This window comes from Elephantulus edwardii, unplaced genomic scaffold (genome assembly GCF_000299155.1).
Source record: "Elephantulus edwardii isolate Elephantulus edwardi_28Jun2011 unplaced genomic scaffold, EleEdw1.0 scaffold00310, whole genome shotgun sequence".
Classification (NCBI taxonomy): Eukaryota; Metazoa; Chordata; class Mammalia; order Macroscelidea; family Macroscelididae; genus Elephantulus; species Elephantulus edwardii.
This window is the reverse complement of record NW_006400060.1, coordinates 2,254,590-2,261,012: the sequence shown is the minus strand read 5'-3', so window position 1 is coordinate 2,261,012 and position 6,423 is coordinate 2,254,590. Positions and strand designations below refer to the sequence as shown.

The following is a 6,423-nucleotide window of genomic DNA, read 5'->3' as shown; positions in this document are numbered from 1 at the left end:
GACACAGTGACTGCAGCAATGTGTGTCAGAGATTGTGAGGATGGCACAGGATAGGACAAGGTTCAGATTGGTTGTTCATAGAGTTGCTATGAGTCATACTCGACTCAATGGCATATGACAACAAAATAGGAGGATTGGCAAAGGAAAGGACGACCTCCAATGAGATTGATTGACAGAGAAATTCAGCAATGAGTCTTAGTGTGTCAAAGACGATGAGGATCGTACAGGGTAGGGTTAAGGTCAGCTATGAGTTGTACACAGCTCAACAGCACCTAACAACAACAATAAGGATACCAGAGCTCCCATTTATGCTTTAGCTGTGGCTTTAAATAAGGATAAGAATCCCTCATGGTGAACCATTTGAGCTCTTGGAAGCTAACCATTGAACCCACAGAGAAGTTCCTACAGAGAAAGATCTGGCAATCTGCCTCTGTAAAGATTGTTGGTTTTGGTTTTATTAGGTGTCATTGAGTTGGATCAAACTCATAGCAACCCTGTGTAACAGAACAAAACTCTGTTCTGTCCTTCTTGTTGTTATGTGCCACTGAGTCACCTGCAACTCATGGCAACCCTATGTACAACAGCTTTGAAGCCTGCCCTATCCTGAGCCAGTCCCACTGACTCTGACACATCTACCCCTATTGTGCCAGTCACTTTATCAATCCATATCATCCAGGATCTTCCTCTCCTGCACTGTCCCTCCACCTTTCCAAGAATGATATCCCTCTCCAAGGACTGGTCTCTTCTGGCCACATGCCCAAAGTATGTGAGAGAGAGCTTCAAAATCTTAGTTTCCAAGGAGAAACTTGGTTTCACCCTCTCCAAGACAGACTTGGTGGTTTTCTTGTTGGTACATGGAATGTTCAAGACTCTTCTCCAGCACCACAGCTCAAAAGCATCAATTCTTCTCTCATCCTTAGTCATTGTTCAGCTCTCTGATGCATAGCAAGTAATTGTGAGGACCACGGCTTGAATCAGGCAAAACTTAGTCTCTAAGACTGACATTCTTTCTCAGTACTCTGGAGAGATTCCTGATGGTAGATTTTCCCAGCACAAATTTGTCTTTTAATTTCCTGACTGCTGGTGCCAAGAGTGTCATTTGTGGAGCTGAGCAAGCTGTAAATGGTAACAACTTCAATCTCTTCTCCATCTGTCATGGTGCTGCCAATTGTCCCAGTGGTGGGAATGTTTTTTCTCCTTGGTGTTGAGTTTCAATCCATATTGAAAATTATAGTCCTTGGCCTCCCACACCAAGCACTTCAGGTCTTCCTCAGTTTCAACAATCAAGATTGTGTCATCTGCATATTGCAGGTTGTTGATAAGTCTTCCTCCAATCCTGATGTCACATTCCTTCTCAAAATACACAGCTTCCCAAATGATTTGTTCTGCATATAGACTGAAAAGGTATGGAGACAGGACTCCCTTCCTGATTTTGAACGTGTTTCCTTGCTCTATTCTGAGGATTGCTTCCTGATCTGAGTATAGGTTTCAAATGAGCATCATTAGCTGTTCTGGGATTCCCATTCTCTTCAAGGTTAGCCACAATTTGTTGTGATCCGCACAGTCACATGCCTTTGCATAGTCAATTAAACACAGATAGACATTCCTCTGGTACTCTTTGCTTTCTGCCAAGACCATCTGACCTTGGCAATAATGTCTCTAGTGCCATGACCTCTTTTAAACACAGCTTGTAATTCTGGTCGTTATCTGTCAATGCTCCAGTTGTTTTTGGATAATCTTCAGTAATATTTTGTTTGTTGGGTCACCTTTTTTGGAATGAGAATAAATATGACTCTCTTCCAGGCAGTTGGCCTGGTAGTTGTCCTCCAGATTTCTTGGCACAACTTGGTGAGCAGGTCCAGGGCATCATCTGTTTGTTGAAATATGTCAATTGGTACTCCATCGATACCTGGGGCTTTATTTTTTTGCCAAGTCCTTCAGAGCAGCATGCACTTTCTCCTTCATTACCATTGCCTTTTGATCATATGCTGCTTCTTGAAATTCTTCTGGGTGAACCAATTCTTTTTGATATAGTGTCTCTTTATACTTCTTCCATCTTCTTTTAATGCTTCTTTCACCACTCAATATTCTACCCATAGTATCCTTAAGTATTACAACTCGAGGCTTGAATTTGTTCTTTAGTTCCTTTAGCTTAAGAAATGCCAGGCCTCTCCTCTCACAAAACCCACTCGTGGGGGACCTTATCTTCACTCTGCTGCAAGAAACCGGCATGTGAGGCATAGCTGGCCCAGGAGTGTCTTTCAGCCACTGCTGCCAGTGGCAGAACCACTGACTGCAAGGTTGGGGCTGCAGTTTTAGACCACAATCCTGCCCAAAGCACTAGACCACTGCCCCCCATCACCTGGAGACCACACTGTCCCATCACCTGGAGACTGCCCAGTGTCACTTTCTGCTGTCTAGGACCAGGAGCACCAATATCACAGGTACTTTGGGTGAAACACTGCTATCTAGCTACATCACATGGGATTTCCGAAGTTCAAGCAGAAGAAGCTAGGTAGTGGCATGGTTTTAGGAGGACAACAGTCATCTCATTCTTGGTTGACTGTTGTTCCTGAGAGGGAACCATCAATATACAGGTCCTTCACAAAACATTGTCATACCCTGGGTCATTATATAGTCAACATCACACCTACATAAGAAAAGGCTCACATAATATCAAGAAAGCAGCAGTCTGCCTCAGTCATCGTGAAAAAAACAAAATAAGCCTTCTCCTAAAAAGGCAGACCCAATAAATATCCAGATATAGAGAATCAGAAGAAATAAGTTGATGTGGAGTTATTTGAACAGCTATATGCAAATGATTGAAGAAATAATGGAAATCATTAAGAGCTAAAATACCCCAGAGAAGAGAGAGCAATCCAGAAAAATACACATTGATGAGGAACAACTTGAACAGCTACAGATGAAAGTGCAAAAAATGAAAGAATTTATAATATAGAAAAAGACATATAAGAATTTAAGAAATCATCATAAGCCTACACAGTATTGTAAGTAACAGAAAAGCATGAAAATGCAATCCACAATATTAAGAGGGAAATGGAACAAGTGTCCAAGATGCTGGTGGGACAAAAAAAGTACAACTGGAGAGATGGAATAGAGAGTCAGTGAGCTTGAAGATAAGAGCATCACTAGAAACATATAAAAGAAAAATTATGTGGTATATTCACACAATGGAATACTACACTGCATTAAAAAACAAGGAACTCATGCAATATTATTCAAAATGGGTACCCTGGAGGACATTATGCTGAGTGAAATATCTCAGTCACAGAAGGACAAATACTGCATGGTGCCACTGTTGTAGAATGGGACGGACATCACGGTTGGGGTAACACTGAGAAAAACTGGATAAATTATGTATACCGCATTGAAACAGATGAGGGAAAGAACAATTTAAAAGCGATATATTACAGGGTATTATGGTTATCACAAGAATCCAGAATTAAGGTTACATAGTGGAGTGTACTTGGGGCGGGGGGTGAGGGGTTCAGGAGGACTGTATACTAATGAAAGAATTTTTCTTTTACTTTTCAAAGAGAGGAGTGAACTGGAGGCGGGATGTGCTGGGCAGGGAGAAAAGTGCAACAACGAATGAATAGAAATCCAAAATCTCTGTAAAAGTTCACTAAAATTAATAAAATAAAATTTTAAAAAGAAGAAAAATTAGAGATGAGACATAAAGAAAATTAAGACAATATTAGAATCATGTACCATGACATCCAAAGGAACAATATACATATTATTGGAATTCCAGAACATGGGAGTGACAGGGAAGTCATGGAGAAAATTGCAGAAGTACTAGAAGAAGAGTTCCCTGATATTTTGAAGAATGAGAAAATCCACATTTAAGAAGCACAGTGAACATCAAATAGACTATATCCCCCCAAAAAACCATCAAGATCTATTGTAGTCAAATTCTCCAAATTAAAAGATAAGGATAGAATGATAAAGGCAGCATGAGAAAAACAAAGAGTTACCTACAAAGGGTAAACAATTAGATTAAGTGCTGATATCTCAGCAAAAACCATATGAACTAGAAGACAATGGGATGGTATATATGCAAAGTTGAAAGAAAATAATTGCCAGTCAAGGATCCTATACCCAGCAAAGCTCTCCATCAAATATGAAGAAGTTAGAACCTTTGCAGAAAAGAAGGAACTTAAGGAATTTGTGAAAACAAGACCAAACCTACAAGAAATTTTAAGTGAAGTCCTTCACACAGAGATGTCAAAGGAAAATGGATAGACCATAGTAACCAGAAACAACAGAAAAAGAAACACAGTAAAATGGCAAAAGTAAAACTTGGCCTGACAATAATCATACTTAATGTGAATGGACTAAATGTGTCAATTAAGAGAAAAAGAGTAAGCAAATGGATATAAAAACAAAGATAATCAATATGTTGCCTACAAGAAACACATCTAAAAAATGGAGAGAAAGTCATATTCAAAATCAAAGGCTGGAAAAAATATATCAAAGCAAATGGCAACCTCAAAAAAGCAGGAGTGGCAAATTTTATCTCTGATAAAATAGACTTCAGAAAGAAAGACACCATGAAAGATAAGGAAGGACATTACATATTGATTAAAGGCACAATAGATCAAAAACACATAACATTAGACAACATTTATGCATCGAATGATAGACCTGTAAAATACATTTTAAAAAAACAGTTAACAGAATTGAAGGAAGTGGTAGGAGACTTCAACACACCACTATCACCAAAGGATTGGTCAAATAAAAAGAAACTTAACAAAGATGAAGAAGAGATAAACTATACAATTAGCCAACTTGACCTTGTGTATGTATTCAGGGTGCTGCACCCAACTAAAACTTAATTCACTTTCTTCTCGAGTGCACATAGTACATTATCCAGAATCAATCACATATTACAACACAAAGCAAGCCTCTACAAATTAAAAATATTGAAATAAATTAAAAGTATCTTCTCAGATCACAATGCCATAAAACTAGAAATTAACCACAAGAGGGTAAAACTTATAGAATTACTCACATGGAAAATGAGTAACTCTCTACATGATTGGGTTATAAAAGAAAGTTTACAGAATCCTTCAGAGCCTCCACACACAAAAGAAAAAGACTTATAACACAATTACAAAATGGGCAAAAGACCTGGAAAGAATTTTCACAGAGGAAGATATTTGGATGGCCAACAGACACATGAAGAAATGCTCAAGTCAATGGCAATAAACAGAGATGCAAATCAGAACCACAATGAGATACCATCTCCCTCCAGTAGCAGTGGCAAAGTTTAACAGGGCAGTAATAAACACTGGAGAAGATGTGGCGAGATAGAAACTATTATACACTATTGTAGGGATTGTAAAATGGTACAACCACTCGGGCAGGCAATTTTTGCTCAGAAAGTTGAACATGGAAATTCCATATGACCCATGTATTCCACTAATTGGAGTTTGTCCCTAGAAAATGAGAACTGAGGCACAAGCATCACTTGATTTTTTAACTATTGCTTCAGTGAGCATTGATTATGGATCTAACTAAAATTAAACACATGAGAATTTCAATTTTTCCCTCCCTCTATCATAATGTTGCTTATTGGTCCAGTTGTCAGGAATTTTTTTTCCTGATGTTGAGATGTAATCCATACTGAAGACTATTTCACTTAAGCTTTCAGTACCAACTGCTTCAAGTCCTCGTTATTTTCTACAGATAAGGTTATATTCTTCCAATCCTGATGCTACAATTTTCTTCATAAAGTCCAACCCCTGGAATGATTTTCTCTATATACAGATTGAATAGTTTTAGAAAAAGGATACAACCTAGATGCATACTTTTTCTTATTTTAAACCTGGAAGTATCCTCTTGTTCTGTTCTAAATACTGCTTCTTGGTCTACATAGAGGCTCTGTACGAGCACAATGAAAAGTTCTAGAATTCCCATTCTTTGCAATGTCATTCAGAATTTTTTTTTTAATGCTCCACACAGTAGAATGCCTTTGCATAGTCAATAAAGCACATATAAACACCTTTCTGGGATTCTCAGCTTTCAGTCAAGATCCATCTCACATAAGCAATGATATGTCTCATGCCACTCCTGAATTTAATTTTAACTTCTTTGTCAATGCCATTGATAAATAATCTTCATCAAGATTTTACTTGTTTGTAAAATTAATGATGTTGTTGTAGTTAGGTGTCGTTGAGTCGCCTGTGGTTCATAACAACCCTATGTACAACAGCTTTGAAGCCTGCCCTATCCTGAGCCAATCTCACTGATCAGAAATTCATATGGCGTTATCTTTTGGAAGACAGTACAAAACATGATTGCAGAGACCAAATCCATTGTATTATTTTTTTTCTATATTTTATTAATTTTCATAAACATTTACAGAGATTTTGGGTTTCCATTCATTCATTGTTGCAC

At 38.2% G+C, this 6,423-nt stretch overlaps 1 pseudogene; it reads left to right on the top strand.

Annotated features, from left to right (window-relative positions):
- The first annotated feature begins 212 nt into the window (after positions 1-212).
- The window catches only part of LOC102862253, a 33,562-nt pseudogene continuing 27,351 nt past the window's right edge, over positions 213-6,423 (top strand).